This window comes from Diplotaxodon limnothrissa, linkage group LG1 (genome assembly GCF_057381915.1).
Source record: "Diplotaxodon limnothrissa isolate DT_005_m linkage group LG1, D_limnothrissa_male_GT1.1, whole genome shotgun sequence".
In the NCBI taxonomy this organism is placed as follows: Eukaryota; Metazoa; Chordata; class Actinopteri; order Cichliformes; family Cichlidae; genus Diplotaxodon; species Diplotaxodon limnothrissa.
This window is the reverse complement of record NC_140596.1, coordinates 25938358-25958250: the sequence shown is the minus strand read 5'-3', so window position 1 is coordinate 25958250 and position 19893 is coordinate 25938358.

Genomic DNA, 19893 nt, shown 5'->3' with positions numbered 1-19893 from the left:
TCTCATGTTGCTGCATTGACTAAAGGCGGGCCTTTCTCTGTGGAGCTTGCACGCCCTCCCAGTGCTTCTGGGTACTTTGGCTTTCGCCCACAGTCCAGTGACACCCACATGTGGTAGGTTAACTGGTGATTTTAAATTGGCCATAGATCTGAATGTTTCATTAGCCCCTCAATTTATGACAGCTGGGGGGGTTAGCACTGGGGTTAGGCTCCAGTGCTGGATAAAGCTGGATAAGAGGGAGAAGATGGATGGATGATTTAATAGCAAACCTAACTAAGTGGTTCTGGTGTCTAAACCTAATCAAACAATGAGCAAAAACAAAATAAAACAACAAGTGGACAAAAACAGAAACCCAAATAAAGGCCTACCAAGTGACCCCGAAGAAAATACAGTTGGAAACTTTATCTTATACACACCAGAAAGAAGTGTTTTAATTAACTAATTCAACTAACTTTATGCTCTAAAATGTCAACAAATACATTATAAAGACACAACTCCACTCTCACCCCACAGTGTAACCTGGATCCATGGTACCATCATGCTTGCAGTGAGTGATTTAAAATAATAATAATAATGATAATAACAGATGAGATACAGATGAGATCTAATGAGATCAGCAGCAGATGTTCATAGTTTGAGAGTTAATAATTATGTGACAGTGTCCTGGCTGTGTAATGTGTGTGCAGCATGTTGATCTAACTTGTGATCGATGCCATGAATGACGGTCAGGTTTGGGTTGATCTTGTCACTGTTCCTCTCAATCAGTCCCTCACAGCAGCTGCACCATCAGTTGCAAAGCCAACAAGCCATGCATGTAACATTTCTCCTGCCCCCTATAACTGCAGGATGTCACAGGGACGAGCCACGGTGCATAGCCGGAATTTAACAAGTTGAAAGAAGCTGCACATCTCATCTGTTTAGGGAATTTTGGATGTCTGTGATTAAGCAAGAGGTTGACAGTCTGTGGACAGTTTTTGGTCCAACAAGCAACAGAGTTGTAGCTATCAAGCAGAGAGGATAGTAGGATATCATTTTTTAACTAGCTGTCAAGTTATTCTTTTAAGGTTCTGAATTTATAACTCTGCTGTAACATTCAGATGAGCCACAAACTCAAGCTTCTCCACAGCAGATCAGACCATTTCAGTGCCAGCTCAAAGCAGCTGATACCTTTCTACCCAATCGACAGGCAGATTTTATATAGGGCATGGTGTTGTAGCTGCTTTACCCTGCCCAAAGTGACAGTATATCTGCAAGCAACTTAGCAACCCTCCTCCAACCACATCTCGTTTTAATTTAGAGTCTGACTGAATCTGTGTCATTTATCATGTAACTGACGCCTGCCCTCTTCTGTGCTGAGCTTTTGCTGCTGGTCTCTGCATGCGAAAGGCCAGGGTGGTCCTAGAACATAGCCATAAATAAATATACAAATAACAGTTTTCTGTTGAGTGAATGAAATACCACAGGTCCTCTTTGCATTATCTACTGCAGCCTAAAAGAAAATAACATTATGTGTAATTGGATGCCTTCAGTCAAAGGTCTTAAATCACAGAACAGTGTCACTTATTTTGTGTCGAAAACTGCTTTCATATAAATGACTGGCTTGTCCTTGCCAAACTAAGACGAAGCATTTTTGAACTTTTTTTTTTTAAGATCACAACTTCATCTAACATTACAACCTTGATGTTGCTGACCCTATCACACATTCATGTCCCGTTGAAAAGGCACTCTGTGGCTGGTGGCCATTAGGCTCCCTGTTTGTAGCTGCTTCTGAAGCTTGAACTGCTGCTTTGTAGAGACAGCCCACTCTTTGAAGCCCTCTTACTCTGCCACTGTTTTGTCCATGATGGTGAGCTCGCTGTGAGGCCAGCAGAGCGAGACTCAAGGAGAAAGGTTCATTCCAGTTCAACTGGCTGGCCGGAATTAAATTTAGTGCCTTTATAGTTTTGCAAAAGTTGCTGATGTGCACTCTACAAGGAATAGTTTCAGTTGTAAAGAGTTGTTTTTGAAAAACTTTAAAATATCAAAGCCTGAACTTTTTACAGTCCAATTTTCTCACAGCAAGCTGTTTTCAATTGAAATGGCCCTTTTTTTAGTTCATGTTCAAATTCAGTTTTAATGCCAAATTCACAACTGTAGCAAATAAGAATGAGTTAGGGTGTTTTTTTTATTATTAGGAAAAAATAAATAAATAAAAAAGAGAGAGATACGAAAGCTGTTATGATTAGACGTGTGGCATTTAGCATGTGTGGGAAGGCTCGCAGTATTTTGGCTGTAAGAAGCATCGGCTCATCAGTTGGAAAGCTGTAGCAAGCAGCAGGTGTGTGCCTGTTGCTAGGCAGCATCAGAACATTTCAAAAGCACTGCTGAAAAGATGGCCCGAATACCATTTCAACATAAAACTGGAAGAATGATCACTTTTCTGCAACATTTTAAATGAGCCAAGCAATGCAAAGCAGTTTTAACAGGACAACTGGGGATCAGGTGGTGGGGTGGCTGCAGACCAATAATTGTGGGGTATTTGAGGGAAGAGTAGCAGTTATGACCTGCAGCATGATAATAAAAAGGTTTAACCTTTTTTTACAACACCAACTCAGTCCCAGCAGAGGATTTTTCCATTTATGAAAAAACATGTAATAAGCTGAAGAAGTTCTGTGTAGTTTATTTGAAAATTAAAACATCTTTAACACAGTTAAATTCTGTGTAGATTTGTCAGCTTTGACTTCACACTGAAGCCGTTCCACATTTCACTTTGATGAGAAAAAAGCTTTGGTTGGCTGAGCTGTTTATTATCATTATCATCAACAATTCAACAAGGTCTGTGACTTGAAAAATATTACTGCATGGACTAGAAAGACAAAAGAATACTCGTGCAGAGCGCATGCTTTTTCCTTTCCTTGCAACAAACAGCCCCAGTTTTAAGTTAGCATAAAAGACCGGGCATGTTTTGTGTTCCTGGTAAACTAAAGTAAACTCACATCTGCTGGTCTGGTTTTGGAGCGTTCATATGTTTTTTTAATCCAGCATCCACTTCAAACCCATCAGAGAGACACAGGCAAATACAAAATAGAGACCGCTCTCATGTAAGAACAAAAAACAGTTTTTAACTGTAGCAATAGAGTTGGAAAAAATAGCTTTCAGGGACTTTTAAAAACTAAATAGAAAGTGTGTGCATCTTGTCTGCAGAAATATTGACTTTTTTTGCCTTTAGTCCATCAGGTAGTTGCGATATTTGTGTTTGCTGAAAAGCTGTACAACCTGCAGCTGAAGGTTTTAAAAGCATATACACTGACTTGAGTGTATTTTGAAAATAATCAGTCATTATGATAGCAAGAATTGCTCAAATCTTGTCACTAAGGTGCTAAATTAAGACCGCAGGCTAGGAATAACTATAACTATCTTTTATATGATCAAGGCAATGAATGGGTACATTCAGGAAATAATAAAAAGAAATATATGTACTTAACAGGCATTGGCACTCAGCCTCCCAGTGAATTGCTGGTTGCTCAGTCTGCACTCAAGGGCATAACAGTTTGATTGACATCTCTGAGCAAGCCAGAGAAGTTGCTCTGGGGCCTCGTTTCCAAGATAAAATGGAGCCTATGCACAGTGTTGTGTTAGTTCAGCAGTACAACAGATTAGCATTTTATCTCTTTTCAGACTAGTCACAGTGATCTTACAATATGTAGAGTGATGAAATCTTCCATGCACTTACGCTGAATCACAACATGTAAGATTTTCTTTAAGGATCAACTCCAGAGGTAATCATTTTCCGATGTGCAGGGGAAAGTGGAGTCTAATACACAACCTAGTCATATACTCACTCACCACTAACAATGTCTGCTTCAGACCTTCATAAATATATATATTTGTATACACACACGCACATGTCTGAAGGAAAAAAGAGACGTTGTGATGCTTAAGGAAGTCAATTTAAGGTGTTTGATGTATTTAAAGGATAACAAGTAGCTTTTAGTGGGATTTTACAGCTCTGGAAAATACATCCAGTGGTTGATACATAGGTATTAACATTGAATTCCAGCTGTAAAGGTTTTTACATTTAAAGTGCATGCTGCTTGCATCAACATCATCATCATTTATTCATACTTTGCTGGGGAAATGAGAAATAGGTATAGTGAAATGTGGAAGCATAAATAGAAATACGGGATAAAGGGCAACATTTGTTCTTCTTTTTTTTTTTTTCTTTTTTTTTTTTTTTTCTTTTTTTTTGGCCTGTCCCGTTTGGCTCTTTTGCCATCAGAATTGTTGTCTAACGGCAAAGAAAGATGCCCAACGGATTTACTTTACCAAACTGACCATCCCAGCCTTGCCGTAATGGTCCATTTGATTCACCTTTTATTGTTTATTTTATTTTCACTTACTGAATACGGGACAGACTTGACTGGGGGAAAGAAGGGGAGAAAGAAAGAGGGAAAGAGAAACAGCTGAGAAGAGGGACGGGGGAGAAGGGCAAAAAACAAAAACCAACAGAACGGGCAGAGAAAAAAAATGCATATATCAATCACCTGGGTCACCTGCTGAGAAAGAAAAAAGAAAACAAGCAGAAGAGAACAAGAGTAATAGAATAAACAACATCACAATGATATATGGGAATATGACAGTAAATACTAAATGTTAAACATTATTGTGCAGCACATAAGATCAACAGAACACAGTGTGCTTTGAGGTAGGAGCCAAAAAGGGTGTAGTTTGTGGGTGTGATCACCCGTGTGTACACCTGTGAGCATGGACGCGCTTGTTTTTTGTTTTTTTAAAAGGTTCCTTCATGTAATAATCTGCTAGAGGGTGTGGGGGGGGGCACAGCCCCGTCCTCCAGGGTGTGAAGCAGGTGTGGAGGAGATCAAAACTCCAGACATCCAGAGGCCCCCAGAACACAAGAGACCAAGGAAGACCAACAGAGGGGCAGCTGCGCCACTGTCCCGGAAAGAGCTGAGGAGAGTCCCAGATGAGGGCTCACTCAGCAGCCGCGGAGCAGAAGCCAGGGGGAGTTGCAGTGACGCGCCCGTGAGCTCCGCCGGCAGCCAGCTGCGCCTGAGTGACCGAGCCCCAGGCCGAGAGGCCGGGGGCACCCCACCTCCGAAGTGGCCCGAGCGAGCCCCAGGCTCCAGGCCCTGATAAGCGGCCGCCAAGGAGTGAGCCGGTGTGTACCTGGACGCCCATCCCCGGACACAAAGAACCACCAACGCACCGATGTCTGAGGGAGTCCGCCACTGGCAGGGGAAGTGGTGGTAGGGGGAGATAGGCCTCCAAACCTTGGAGGGCCTGAGATGTCCCCAGAGAGGTGGCGCCTGACACCCAACCTGACATATAGACACAGACATACAGGCACACACAGATACAAACATCCATTCCCACCCTCATGCTCTCATATGCACTTACTCCACACTCAACCAACGTGGAGACAGACATAAAGAGACGCTGTACACACGATCACACTCCCCAAGCGTACTCTACAAACCGGGTCTAGGTGCCCCCGCCCCCGCCCCTGGAGGGGGGAACTGCACCCAGACCCAGGTGGTGTTTCCCTTTTCCCTGCGGTGGGGGGAGGCAGACCGCCCCGACTCCGCAGCAGCAGGAAGGCTCCACACTCCAGACCGCAGTCGGACGGCCAACTCCTCCTCCTAGTCCTAGCCCCCCTGCTCCAGCAGGTCGCAGAGAACGGGGGTGAGAGAAGACTATATATGTACTTAACAGGCATTGGCACTCAGCCTCCCAGTGAATTGCTGGTTGCTCAGTCTGCACTCAAGGGCATAACAGTTTGATTGACATCTCTGAGCAAGCCAGAGAAGTTGCTCTGGGGCCTCGTTTCCAAGATAAAATGGAGCCTATGCACAGTGTTGTGTTAGTTCAGCAGTACAACAGATTAGCATTTTATCTCTTTTCAGACTAGTCACAGTGATCTTACAATATGTAGAGTGATGAAATCTTCCATGCACTTACGCTGAATCACAACATGTAAGATTTTCTTTAAGGATCAACTCCAGAGGTAATCATTTTCCGATGTGCAGGGGAAAGTGGAGTCTAATACACAACCTAGTCATATACTCACTCACCACTAACAATGTCTGCTTCAGACCTTCATAAATATATATATTTGTATACACACACGCACATGTCTGAAGGAAAAAAGAGACGTTGTGATGCTTAAGGAAGTCAATTTAAGGTGTTTGATGTATTTAAAGGATAACAAGTAGCTTTTAGTGGGATTTTACAGCTCTGGAAAATACATCCAGTGGTTGATACATAGGTATTAACATTGAATTCCAGCTGTAAAGGTTTTTACATTTAAAGTGCATGCTGCTTGCATCAACAGCATCATCATTTATTCATACTTTGCTGGGGAAATGAGAAATAGGTATAGTGAAATGTGGAAGCATAAATAGAAATACGGGATAAAGGGCAACATTTGTTCTTCAACACAGCCTGAACTCTCTTAGGCAAGCTTTCTTATCATTTATTCTTCAAGAATAGTTCTCCAGGCTTCATTGAAAGCTCTTCTTTGGATGTTGGCTGCCTTTTGTTCTCTTTTGTGTTCAGATGAACCCACACTGCTTCAATAATGTTGAGGTCTGCATTGTGGGGAGGCCAATCCATGACTCCATTGTGTGTTTAGGATCATGTTGTTGCTTAGCTCAGATGCTTTAATGATGGTATTACATGATGGCTCACACTTTGATGGGACTTTACTATTTTTGGAACTCCATCAATTTTAATAAGATCCTCAACACCACCTGAAATGCAGTCCGAAGCCATGACAGCACATCCATTGTGTTTTACACATGGTTGTAACTCTTTTCTGACTTCTCCCTTATATATGGACAACAACTTGAATTTGAGAGTGTCTGAGTCCCAAATACCTGAATGTAAGCTTGAAGGCATTTATAACTCTTAACTGGTTTGATGTGCAGGTACTCAACACAAAGAGCTTTTTAGAAAAATTCGAAGGAACTTAAGCATCGGCAGCCCGTAATAATAAAATGACAGTTCTTTGTGTTCATGTGGATCCAGACCCTCCTCTGTATGATATTGTCCTGCTGATCTTCTCAGAGGCGGGTTTTTTTCAGCATTCATTGGCATGTTTTCCTCCTTATTACCTGTTGGCACCAATCTTTTCCTTTGGTTTCGTATTAAGAGCAACGTGGCACAACCTAAGCTCTATCTGCCTCTTAAGTCTGATGTCATTAGTCATTTCCGGGTCCAAAGTCCTCTTTGATTACCAAACTCAAACAAACACTGTGGTATCACTGAGAGTTAAAAACTACCCAGCTCCAATAAAATGATCAGTGTCGCTCTTCTCCCAGCTGTTACAATAACGTTTAACATCCAGGCATCCATGAAAAACGAGGATTTACAAAGTTTTATGTAACTTAGAAGGAGGTTAGCTCATAATTTCCATCTAAAGATGATATATACCACATACCATGTTCTGAACTTGTGTTAGCAGAATTGTGCTACGACTTCTGCTAACACTTCACACATAAATGAAAACAGAAAAGTAAACAGCAGTAACGTTTGTAGGGTTACTGAAGTTGAACTAGCCACCACGTAGGCTAGCTACAGTAAATCTGGTACCAACTAAAGACAAGAGCGATGATTAGTCAACTAATCGTGCAAATCCCTACAACAACGCTATTGTTGGAATAATATAAACACTTTTAGGATGATTTTACTTTTTTACCCATCAAAAGTTCATATGAGGGTCCCTGATTGACAGAGACAAATGCAATCACATGGCAGATGCTGAAAACAAACCAAACATCAGTCAGTCACCTTTGATGATTATCCACGAGGTCAGCCATTAATATGCTGCAGTGTAATTTGGATGACTCGCTATGAAAAGTTCCTGATTCTCAGCTTCATGCACTGACTGAAATCTTAGTTAGCTTCAGAGTGATTCTTCTTTAGTTTTCAGATATATGGTGTCTGGTAAACTGTGAGCCCATGGGCTGTAGTTACATCATAAGGTTTTAAAACCTGAGCCTAAAAATGTGCTGCACATGAATAGCGCTGATAAAAAGCCAAAGAGGCCTACAGTGATCACAGATTATTTTTAGGGGTTGGTTTATGTTAAATAAAACAGGTTGCAAAGCGTTCCAACATGTTAAAAATACAACATCCTTAATGAACGGAGTAGAAGCTTCACTTAGCAAGCGGAGATGTAATCGCTTTTGGGGTCAGACTCAATTTCATTTTTCTGCTCCAAAGACTGCCAAGAGTTTTTACACACCACACTGCGTATAGTGTGTGTACACTGTACATTAACTGTATACAACTTTTTCTTTACCTGCCTTGTTATCAGTATTACTTTGCTAGGACAGCAAAACCCAAATCTAATAAAGACAAGACAAAAACAAGGCCAACAAGTGACGTTTAACAGCCAATTATTCTGATGCCCCACGATTACAGTTATATAATGTGCATAATAACATTCATTAACATCAGAATATCATCACATGGAATCAGTATGGACACACTGAAATACCAACACTGACACACACACAAAACACCCCCACACACAGACGCGCACACACAAGCTTGCCACAATACACAAAACAGCAGATGACTATCAATGCCACATCCCACAATCCTTTTCTTCCTGCTGTGGTCCTCCTCTCTCCAACACATACCGCTCAACTTGAAGGAATATTGCTTTTCTGATATCTCACAAAGTGTGACCTTACTTACAAACCCCTGCCCTCACCCACTCCAAACCAGAAATGAAACACACATACGGACACACGCACACACACATACCGCCTCCCTCTCTCTCTCTCTCTCTCACACACACACACAGATGAATACAGATATCTCCCTGTCACATGAGATATACTGTTCGTCCTCAGTGGGCTTTGAGTCTAAATCACAAAATCCATTATTTGTTTCATTTTGTCATCGGTCATAAAGGGCTAAATCAGAGATCAATGCCTCACAGCGAGTGAATAAATAATGGGAGCAATGAAAATTGGCAGATGGGTATGATCGTGATTATGTAATATTGGGGCTCAAACTAAAAAGAACGAGTCGGAATAAAGCAGATGTTGCTCGCGCTGGATGGCCGTCACGTAGCACATTTTTACAAAAAAACGGAGAGCCAGAACCAGAAGTAGGTGCGCCCAAATTGTCGGCAATAACCATTCACCACTCAGAAACACGAGAACAAGTTCAGCGAGTGTGGGCTGAGGGCAGCTGCAGAGGTGGTTGATCATTTTTATGTGAGTTCGTCACTACGAGCGACCTCTGTATAGTCATTTCAACAATTGTTATTATAAAATATGCATCAGTGCAGCTTTAAAGAAATGTTCCTTTAACAATTCTGGGCCTTTGTTGACCTATGAAAGTCCCTTCGGTAACAACTGAAGCAGAACAGTATTAAAACCGTGCTGTTTAAACATGTTTCTGGCTCCTACTTGTTTGAAGACTTCTTTTTTTTTGCTTTTTTTTTTTACCCCTGTATTGTTCATTATTCGATAAAGTGTACCTCACCACTTGTCATAGCTCACCTGCACTGCCTATTTATTTTACGATGTCAGCCGGGAGTCAATTTTCATGAAGCCTATCTTCAACTATTTTATACAAATGATTAAAAAGGGGAGGGGGAAAAGAGAGGTTCTGCATGATGCGCAGCAGACGCTGATAAACATGATCAGTTAGTGAAAGGACATTGAGTGTATCTTAAGACAGACCGAGGTTTATGTTCAGTCCCATTACACTAAGCTCACCATTCGTGAGCTGACCTTCAATTCTTCTGCCATGAGTGGGAAATCCAGAGTAAAAGTGACATCTAGCTGGCATTCACTGACAGCAGATAAGGAGGCCTGGCTGTGTGCATGAGAAAGAGATATTAAACCCTAAGAAGGCAAAGTGCGACTGACAGCTCCTCCGCTTCTTTTGTTTCCTGTTCTTCTTCATAGCTCAGCTCCTCCCTTGTTGTTTTTGCCTCACTCTGTCATCTGACAGTTAACTGCACGAGAGGAAGCATTTCCTTCCTTTAACAGTCAAACTCGTGTTTTTCATGCAAAACATGACCATCAATAGCTTTGCATTAAAAGACATGAAATAAGAGGTGAAATTTCTTTTCATTATCAAGTATTATCAAATTATGTTAGTGCCTTTTTTGACGATGTCTTTCTCAGTGGAACTTCCTGCAGCCTGCTGCATAAAATCATATCTGAAAATTAAGTCTCGGTAATTGGAATTCAGCTGGCTTCCTGTTGATTTATGTGGTAACAGCTGGTCACAGACAGCAATGTAGTGGAGACTTAAATCCTTAAATCTTTTTAATTTCTTCATAACCCACCAAGTGTATTTGTGTTTTCTTAATTTATTGCCAAGATCAGTCAGCGTGAAAGTGTCACTTCTAAAACAAGCATTTTATCGAGCACTTCTTCGTAACGGGGACCTAAAGCCGCTGGAAAACCCAGATGAAAGTCTGCCTGCAGGCTGCAGGCGTTCTCGTCGCCTGTCATTAAAGCTGTTGTTGTTTTATTTAAAAAGATTCTTTGTCATAAAACAGTTCTTCTGTTTATGTGGCGCTGACACCTCTTCTTCCCTGTTTCTAAGATTTTTCAATCAGTGGCCCAAGGGGAATAAAAAGCAGTGAGTTTGTGTGGTAAAAACATGGGTCCTTATGCAGTATCATGACAGCTTTGCAAAGTGCAGTGCAGGTAAGGTCACCTTTAGACCAAGAAAATGTTTTTCCTTCAGTTACACTGAAAAAAATAGTACACGCTTTCCTATAAGCTCCCTCCAGACCTGTATTAAAACTAAAGATGCTATTTAAATCCTAATATAAGACCATATTTTTGAAGATGAGCTGCAGTGAGGATGTGTAATTTGAAGGAAAGCGACTTCTCAAAATTGCCATTAGGGGAAAATAGAAACTCAGAGAAGGTGAAGTGACTTTGAAACTGGACCTGCTCCCAAAATAAGAGCGAGGCTGAGTGTGTGTACAGGACAGATATAGCTACTTGGCTAAAAATATTAATCCAGTGCTGGAAGCCCTCTGGGAAATTACATGACTTGGTTATTGACAGTTTCTTCATCTCTGAAGGACAAAATGCCATCAAGGTGCCCTCGCTCTCTCTTGAGAACAACGTTGTGACATCAAGTTTGCATCCATGCAATGTGTTTATAAGACGGATGGCCGGAGGGCATATTCCTGAGGCAGGCCTTCTCTTCATGACCAGGAAACATTGATCACAATATTGCAATTACAGAAAGCAAATTCCTATGTTTTGTTTCTTTTGTTATTACAACAAAATCCATATATCTGCAGATTTTTATCCACTTTAGGGTTCAAGGCAGGCCTGGAGCCTATCACAGCTGTCATAGGGTGAGAGGCAGCGTATACCCTGTTCAGGTCGCCAGTCCATAAATACAACATTTGACTGAGAGTTTATTTGGACGGGATATTGTCTCACTTCAATTAAAAAAACTCACACCTGTTTTTTATGCCATTTTTATATCCACGTGTAGATTAGATTATTTTCCTTGTTATGTGCTGCATTGTCAGGTTATTTCTGCAGGCCTCTTGTCTCTCACAGCCACCTCTCTGCCCTCCCATTGTAAATAATACAAGCCTGTGAGGTATACTTTGTTATTGTGTCGGTTGGTTAGCTCAGCGGGGTAAGATGTGGTGATGGAGAGCCTCCATCTCGCACCCCTTAAGCTTTGTTTTTCTTTCTATCCCCACAAGTTTTTCCTTTTTTTTACCCGATCAAATGACAAGATTAAAAAAAAATCCAGACTCCCAAACTCCTGAAATGACTTCCAGCCAACATTCATGCTGAACATGAAACACACCATCAGATAATGTCACCGAAGTTGTTGCTACTTTCCTTTTGGAGTCATTTTTCAACCAACTATAGACATTAAAGTGGACATTAAATGTATGCATGCCAGAGTGAAGATTAATTACATAATAATAATAATACAGTAGATTTTTTTTCAGGGCAAAACATGTGATCATGAATGTAAACAAAGTATTCTGAAAGAAAGCATTGAGCTAAAGCTCTACGGTAGAGTCACATGACTAAGTATATTGTCTTAATGTAAGCATGTTATGTGTATATATTTTTTATTTGTACTTCTTTTAGAAGTACTGAGCTGCAGCATTATATGATGAGTTTCTTTAGTTGCTAAACTCAGTAGTGTCAAATAGTCCTGAAACTCTCTCTTATTTCTTCATAGTTTCCTTCCAAGGAGACAGATTTATAGGGGATTTTTTAAAAGTGTTTTGGAGCAATACTTCTTGAGGCTTTCTGAAGGTCTTTTAAATATTTTGTGTTCATACCTAAATACTAAGAGAAAGATCATATGTGTGTCCTCATTAGGATACAATTTGTGTTGTATGTGTGTCTGTAGCCTCAGGTTTGTATTGTTTCAGGTCAATTTAGAGAGAAACACAAAAGTAATGTAACAAGTATGGTAACCAATTCCTTTCATCAATTAAGTAAAGTACTGCATTACTTTTAAGAAAAGCGTTGTGTAACATGTTTAATAATTGCTATTTTTTGAGTAATTACCCCAAAACTGGTCACAACAAAGAAGAAAAATTAATGTCAAAGTGGATCCAATGAGAATCAATAAGGAATTGAATCGATAATTGATTTTGATAATGTCTGTGAAGGTTCTCAGTCATCCAGGTCATCGTAGTCTAAGGAGCTTGGAAAGAAAAGTGTCTGGACTTCTTTAAGTTGCTTGAAGACGTTTCACCTCTCATCAGAGAAGCTTCTTCAGTTCTAGGGTCAAATGGTGGGGAGTCCCAGATTTAAACCCTGTGGGAGCTCCCTATCGATCCTCTACCTGATCACATGAGCCAAGGTGTGAAAATGTAGGTCACAATCAGCCAAGGTGTCGGGTGAGCTCATTGTGAAACTTAGCCCCACCCTGTCATGTGATTTCCTGAGGTCAGATGGCCCAGGATGTGAGTGGGTGTTAAGGCGTCTGGGAAGGCATCTCAAAAAAGGGAAGGGTCAAAATCAAAACACAAGAAGTGGAATCCTTCACTGCGCACATCAACGCCGTGGATAAAAACATCAAGTTCACCAGGGAAGACACAAAGGATAACTCTCTGCCTTTCCTGGACTGCACTGTGCACATTGAAGAGAATGGAAACCTCAACATTGAAGTTTACCGGAAGCCCACACACACGGACCAGTACCTCCTCTTTGACTCCCATCACCCTCTGGAACACAAACTTGGTGTAATTAGGACCCTACACCACCGAGCAGAACATGTTCCCTCTAAGCCTGAAGGGAAAAAGAAGGAACACACACATGTAAACAAAGCTCTTAAAGTTATCCTAGTTGGGCTTTTATCAAGTCAGCAAAGATGCACAGAAAAGAAGATCAGACACCAGCGAGGGAGGATAAGAAAGACAGACGCAACAACATTGTCATCCCCTATGTAGCCGGTGTATCAGAGAAACTCAGGAGAGTTTTCTCCAAGCATGACATCCCAGTGTACTTCAGACCCAGCAACACACTCAGACAAAAACTGGTTCACCCGAAAGACAAAACTCCAAAACACAGACTTAACAACGTGGTGTATGCTGTACAGTGCAGCGAGGAATGCTCAGACCTCTACATTGGAGAGACCAAACAGCCACTTCACAAACGCATGGCACAACACAGAAGAGCCACCTCCACAGGACAAGACTCAGCAGTCCATCTGCATCTAAAGGACAAAGGTCACTCTTTTGAAGATGCCAATGTTCACATTTTGGACAGAGAAGTCAGATGGTTTGAAAGAGGAGTGAAAGAAGCCAATTACGTCCACTGTGAGCGACCATCTTTGAACAGAGGCGGTGGTTTACGGCACCAACTGTCTGTCATCTATAATCCAGCTTTGAGATCCCTCCCCAGATGCCTTAACGCCCACTCACATCCTGAGCCATCTGGATCATTAGGGGGTCCTTTTGTCCCTCTTGAGGGGGACACTCCCACAGGGTTTAAATCTGGGACTCTCCACCATTTGACCCTAGAACTGAAGAAGCTTCTCTGATGAGAGGTGAAACGTCTTCAAGCAACTTAAAGAAGTCCAGACGCTTTTCTTTCCAAGCTCCTTAGATATTGATAATGGAATGACTTAAACCTTGTCAGAAATAGTCTCAGTGCCAAAGGCCATTATTAAGGAGGAGAAACAGGGGGGAAAAGGTTGAGGTATGACACATTAAACAAAAACGTGACTGAAAAATTAGTGACAGCAGGTCTTATGGAGAGACAAATTTGAAATTATTGGTTCAAATATGATGAGAGAGATACTATCAAAGATTTTGAGAAAATTCCAAAGCTTTTGAATTTTGAATGCAGAAAAGTGCTGCCAGATTTTGATCCACCATGCAATACCATCTGGGAAGTGTCTGATTGGCAAGGGCTTCATTTTTCAGTATGACAATGATCCCAATCACACTGCCAGTCCAGTGATTTACATTTATGTTTGCACATGTTTCAATAAAGCACTGCATCTATTTCCCATTTACATACATTGAAGGCTTTTTGGGGAAAAAAAACTTTGCAAAGTGACATTGTTTGTACTTGAGTAGTATGGTTTCTTTCCAATTTTTCCCAGCTTCAAAAGTGCAATCTGATAAAAATGAACATTTGCATTGCCATTTGAGATAGTCCACCGCCAGAAAGAAAAAAGGTCTGAGGTGTAGTTTGAAGGCAGGCATATATTTGTGGCGATAGAAACATTTTCCCATTTAGCTTCCCTTCTGTGTGGGTGTGACTATGTGTGGATGCCCATGCACATGCATTTGTATGCATGTGCACTTCTGTGTGTGTGTCTGAAAATGATGATGACATCACTTGCATGCAATGTTTTACACACGCGCGCGTGCGCACACACAGAAACACACACCCCTATTTGGCCCGGCACAAAGGCATACACACTTCAAAGGCGTGTGGTTTGGATCAAACGCAGTGGGTGCAGGTAGGTGGTGAATGTACACAACTCTCTCCATGGCTCTGCTCCCTTCATCTATAGCTCTTTTCATGTCTGTGCTTGCAGGAGACACATTCACCCTACAACACTTGAATCCTAATGTGACTAAATGAGCTCAAATCAATTGAAACTGTAGTTCAAATAAATCAGATGTTGGAACCCGAGTGTAAAGCGATACTTGACCATGTGCCGTTAGTTATAAAAATCATTTGATTTCAAGGCTCGCGCTGGATAAAGTGTGCAAAAGCTCTGTGAACCTTCAGAACAGACTGCATTTCAAATTAGTCTCCTAAACGACCTCAACATTATTTATTCACTCTGGGCACCACAAATTAGCCTGGTTCACATCACAAGACACGATCTTTATCAGTGATTGTTAGAGAATTTTACTAATCCTGAAAATGTTGCTTCAAATCCCTAATGGGGAAAAGTTCTGTTAAATAAAACTAATGACACACACAACTTGTTTAGCAGGAGATGGAAACTCAGCCATGAATTTAACATGAAGCCAGAGCTGAGGCAAAGTGTTGAAGTGCTGTCTTAAGAAGGAGCATGAAGTGGCCACTTATAAACTCCCACTTAATTCTGCTGGGGAAAAAGTGCCTGTAGTAGTTCTGCTGCCCAATCACAAAGTCCTTCAACTTTATTCTTGAAGTCTGACTCGTGTACCTTTGGGACCTGAAGGTCGGAGGCAGCAGGGTTAGCGTTCCCTCTGCTTTCCTTCTCTTCTGTCCCCTCCTCCTCTCCCCCTCCTGTCTCATCACTTCACCCCTGGGACACAGGAAAGGTGAAAGAGGGTCGCGAAACTTAAACGCATGGCCAACTCTATGTCAGTGCATTCATATCAAAATCTATACTGAGTCTGAACTCTCGGTGCAGACAGGTATCTACGAGCTGAGTGATGGACAAAAACGGCGATTATGTAAAAAGTGAAAATGACGCACTAACAAGTGACATTTAAATTTGATGACTCACCCAATGAAAACTGTTCTCTGCTCATCAAAACCAGAAGTTCTTTTTACATTAAAATATTCTTAGATGCGACTGTGACTCAGCACATTTGTCTCATTTGGTATGTGCGAAACTTTGATTATGCAAATTAGCCATTGGCCTACCCAATGTCTTCCTCTGCCCACTCATTCACAAGTTCCCCAACTACATGGTGTAAGACAGAGCGTTATAATCCACGCTCTCAAAGTGTGCATTTTGTTAAACAGGAAAAACAGTGCAGAAATCTGTAAATCAAGAGGTTCCAGAGCACAGAGCATTGCGTTATTCCAGGCAAGGTATTCAAACAGATCATCAGTTGTTGGGAATGTTGTTATTGCACACACAGTAATGAAAAAAGCTAACTCAAGTAACATCACCAGTTCACCTACCACTCTGTGTGTCTCTTTCATCATGACACACAGAGGCAAGAAACAGAGCAGCAGCAGACACTTTCACAGTGATGTGCAATGAAGCAGTGTAGTCTTTAGTGTAGAGCCTTCAAACTGGCTGCATTATTAAACAGATTGATAAATTAGACTACATCCTCCAAGTTAACCAAATTAACTGTTATTAACACCATTATTAACACCATGGCACTGGTTTAAAACCTGCCTGGGCTGAGGACAGTGCTGTATAAACCCATGGTTAAAATAGTGTGTAGTAACTTTTACAGAAAGACAATAAGGCAGGGTGAAAACAGTTGGATTGTTGGGGAAGCATCTGGCTATGCTGGGTAAATGCTAAGCCAAAGAAATGATTTCTCTGAAATGCTAATGTGAAGCCTACAGCTGTTCAACTTGCCCGTTTTATTAAACCAAACATGGCAAAGGCATACCAAAGCATTCCTTGCTAATGTGCCAAAGGAGTTATTAAAAGTTTCTTGTATGACAGATAATGGCCAAGTTGGTTAGTAAGATCAAACGTATCTGTTATGATTATAAATTCCAAAAGACTGTTTAGTTGCTAAGTTAGATCTGTTTCCACGCAACATGCAGATGATAACTGAGCTCAGATCACTGAAAGAAGCTGAAACTTGTCTAGCCCACTATTATCCCCTTAGCTTCCGATCTAATTCAAGAGGTTTAGCCACACTATACATGTGTAAACAACCAGGAAAAGATGTTAGGCTCTCAGTTTGATAAGCTTAAGCTTTTGTTAATGGCACAAGGAAACAGCCATCAAAACACAGACGCTAGACATTTCATTGGATTCTGAGGCAAGCAGAAGGATGCTTTTAACTGCACCTGCAAAATGCAGTAATCTAAAGGAGTAAGCACACAGGTAATGAAAGCCACTTGTGAGAGAGAACACACTATAAGATGCCGAGAGGAATGGTTTCACTTTGGTTTTAATTAATATCTGTTTTTAGATTTCACTGGGCAAGCACTGCTTGCCTTGCTTGTCCTGTTGGAATGCCACTAGTTAAAATTACTAAGACCACAAAAGCTCAATATAAATGTGGGTAGATTTATAGTACAAGTAGTTCCTTTGGTTTGTTATATGTGAAACTTTGCCTGGCTGAATCTGTGTTTGTGAGACTGTCACTAGTACACTGCTGTTTCCAGGCAGACATGCTCACAATATGTCTTAAAACATATGGACACGCTAACAAGGTTAAAAACTTGATTTTCATGGGGATCTTTTATAACTCTGTTTGGCTCAGTGCAGATACTTCAAAATGCAATACTGTGTAAAAATCTTATTGTATTTCTGGATTTAATAGCATTTTTATGTTATTTTCATTGACTTTGCTTACTTTTATTACCTTTACCTTATTTGGAAATGAGATAGTTGAAAGTTAAGAAGTTCACACTCATATCTTCATAACTGAGTAACATTAATCACTATTAACCTGATAATATTCATAAAACCTCCATCCCATCCCTGCAGATTCCTCCAGATGCATCTCCTCATATTCTTTCTGTATCTCATTAAAGGCTTAATGGAATGTGATTGATAACAAAACTCTTTGTGATTAATTTAAAAAGAGCTCTGACAGAGATGGTTATGTTGTAGGAAGAGTGCAGAAATGTCACTGTGATGCCTTTAATGGGTTATTTTCAAATCACTTCTGTGATTTACAGGATTGCAAATAATTTAATATGCCAGGCCAGTAACGTTGTTGTAATAAGCCATCTAAAACAATTTATTGGATGTTCTCTCACAATAATTCATGAGGGTCATGCATGTTTTATGAACAATCAGTCAAACTCAAACACCAGCAGGCTGGATAATGAGAAACTATTGAGAGGAATCAGGCCTATTCAAGCTCAGAAATGGAAAGAAAAAGTACCATTCGCACTGTACTACCTTGAACGTGGCATTGTGGTTATTATGAAGGTGCATGTTTGCCTGCATGTCTTTGTGTGTCTGCAGTCATGCCTGATGATCTGAATTAAAGTCCATTTCTTAAAAGCCATTCAGTGTACTCTGGCATTTTTTAACATTTGTCAGCTATTTCTCTCAAGACAGCTTCCCTTATACTGTAGGTGGAGAAGGTAGGCGTCACAATTGGCTCTATCACTGATTTCTGAATGGTAACAATACACAGTCTAAGCAGCTTTGTGAAGCTGTACTTCTGCACAGCAATGCTTTGAGTCTGCGAACAGTACAATTCCTATTAATGTGAATGTTGTAAGTGTGGCAGATATATGATCATTGTCAAACTGCAGAAATCTTCAGTGACAAATCACATGGCTACACAGCATATATATACACACACAGTCATGTGTGTGTGTGTGTGTGTGTGTGTGTGTGTGTGTGTGTGTGTGTGTGTGTGTGTGTGTGTGTGTGTGTGTGTGTGTGTGTGTGTCTTGCTTATTTTTCTGTAAACTCTATATCTGTTACATCCCATTTGTCATTCTCCTGTCTTGTACTTAATATGGGACATGGAGCACTAATCTTCCCCAGGGGACACGCAGTCACTTGCTCTATTACCTGCCCATTACTGGGCAAGTTTCCAGATATATGTGACCATGCTGTGGGTAGAGCTAATCCTGTAATGACACAGACAGTTAATTGATTGCAGTCTGATCTCTATCCAAGGCTCTCCTGCAAAATGGAAATGTGGGCTTGTGAGAAAAGAACTTAACCTTCTCTAGGTGAATTGATTTGAATCCATCCAGGCTCTGAAGCGGATAAGCAGCATTACTTCTATGACATTTTGTCACCAGAGCTGCACAGCCGTGCTGTCGTTTCATGTAAAGAACATGTATTAAAATGTAGAAATGTGCCAAAACACACAGTGTTGAATAACCAGACATATTCTTCAAGATTCCTGTGTTTTGCATTCATTACCAGTTCCATATGGCATTATACATGATGCAAGATCAAGCAACGCTCTACTTTAAAGCAATAAACCTTAGTCTTCATCAATTATGCACCAGTTTTACGTCAACAAATTTGGACCACTCAATAGAATCTCTGTTCTGCAAAGCCTGGTGAGTTCACCGTGCATTGATCCCCTTTGACAGAGAAAACATCGTCTATCAAGCAAGAAAAAAAACTCCATTTGCAAAAGCACTGTTCAAAATTACAAATTTTAAGGCTAAATATTTGATAAGACCAGAAATAAAGATGTCAGAATAATTTGAGAGGCAGAGCCTACACCATCAACATTAGGCTGCATGGATCCAACAGGCATTAAATCAAAAACTAATGTGAGCAAAATTGATTTTAATGAAATTTTACACATTTATAAATTCATACAGAAACCCCCATCGGGGATCGGGCGCTTTCATATTGACTTGTGCAATGCCTCTAAATCAGGCCCTGTTACACTGACAGATTTGAAGTCTTGAAACAAAGAGGTCGTATCTGCTATAGGCTAGCAGCTTGCCCAGGCTATACCCACATCTCGGCCTGCAGCCGACCCCCATGACCATAAATTGGATGAGCAGTTAAGAAAATGGATGGATGGATGGATGGATGGATGGATGG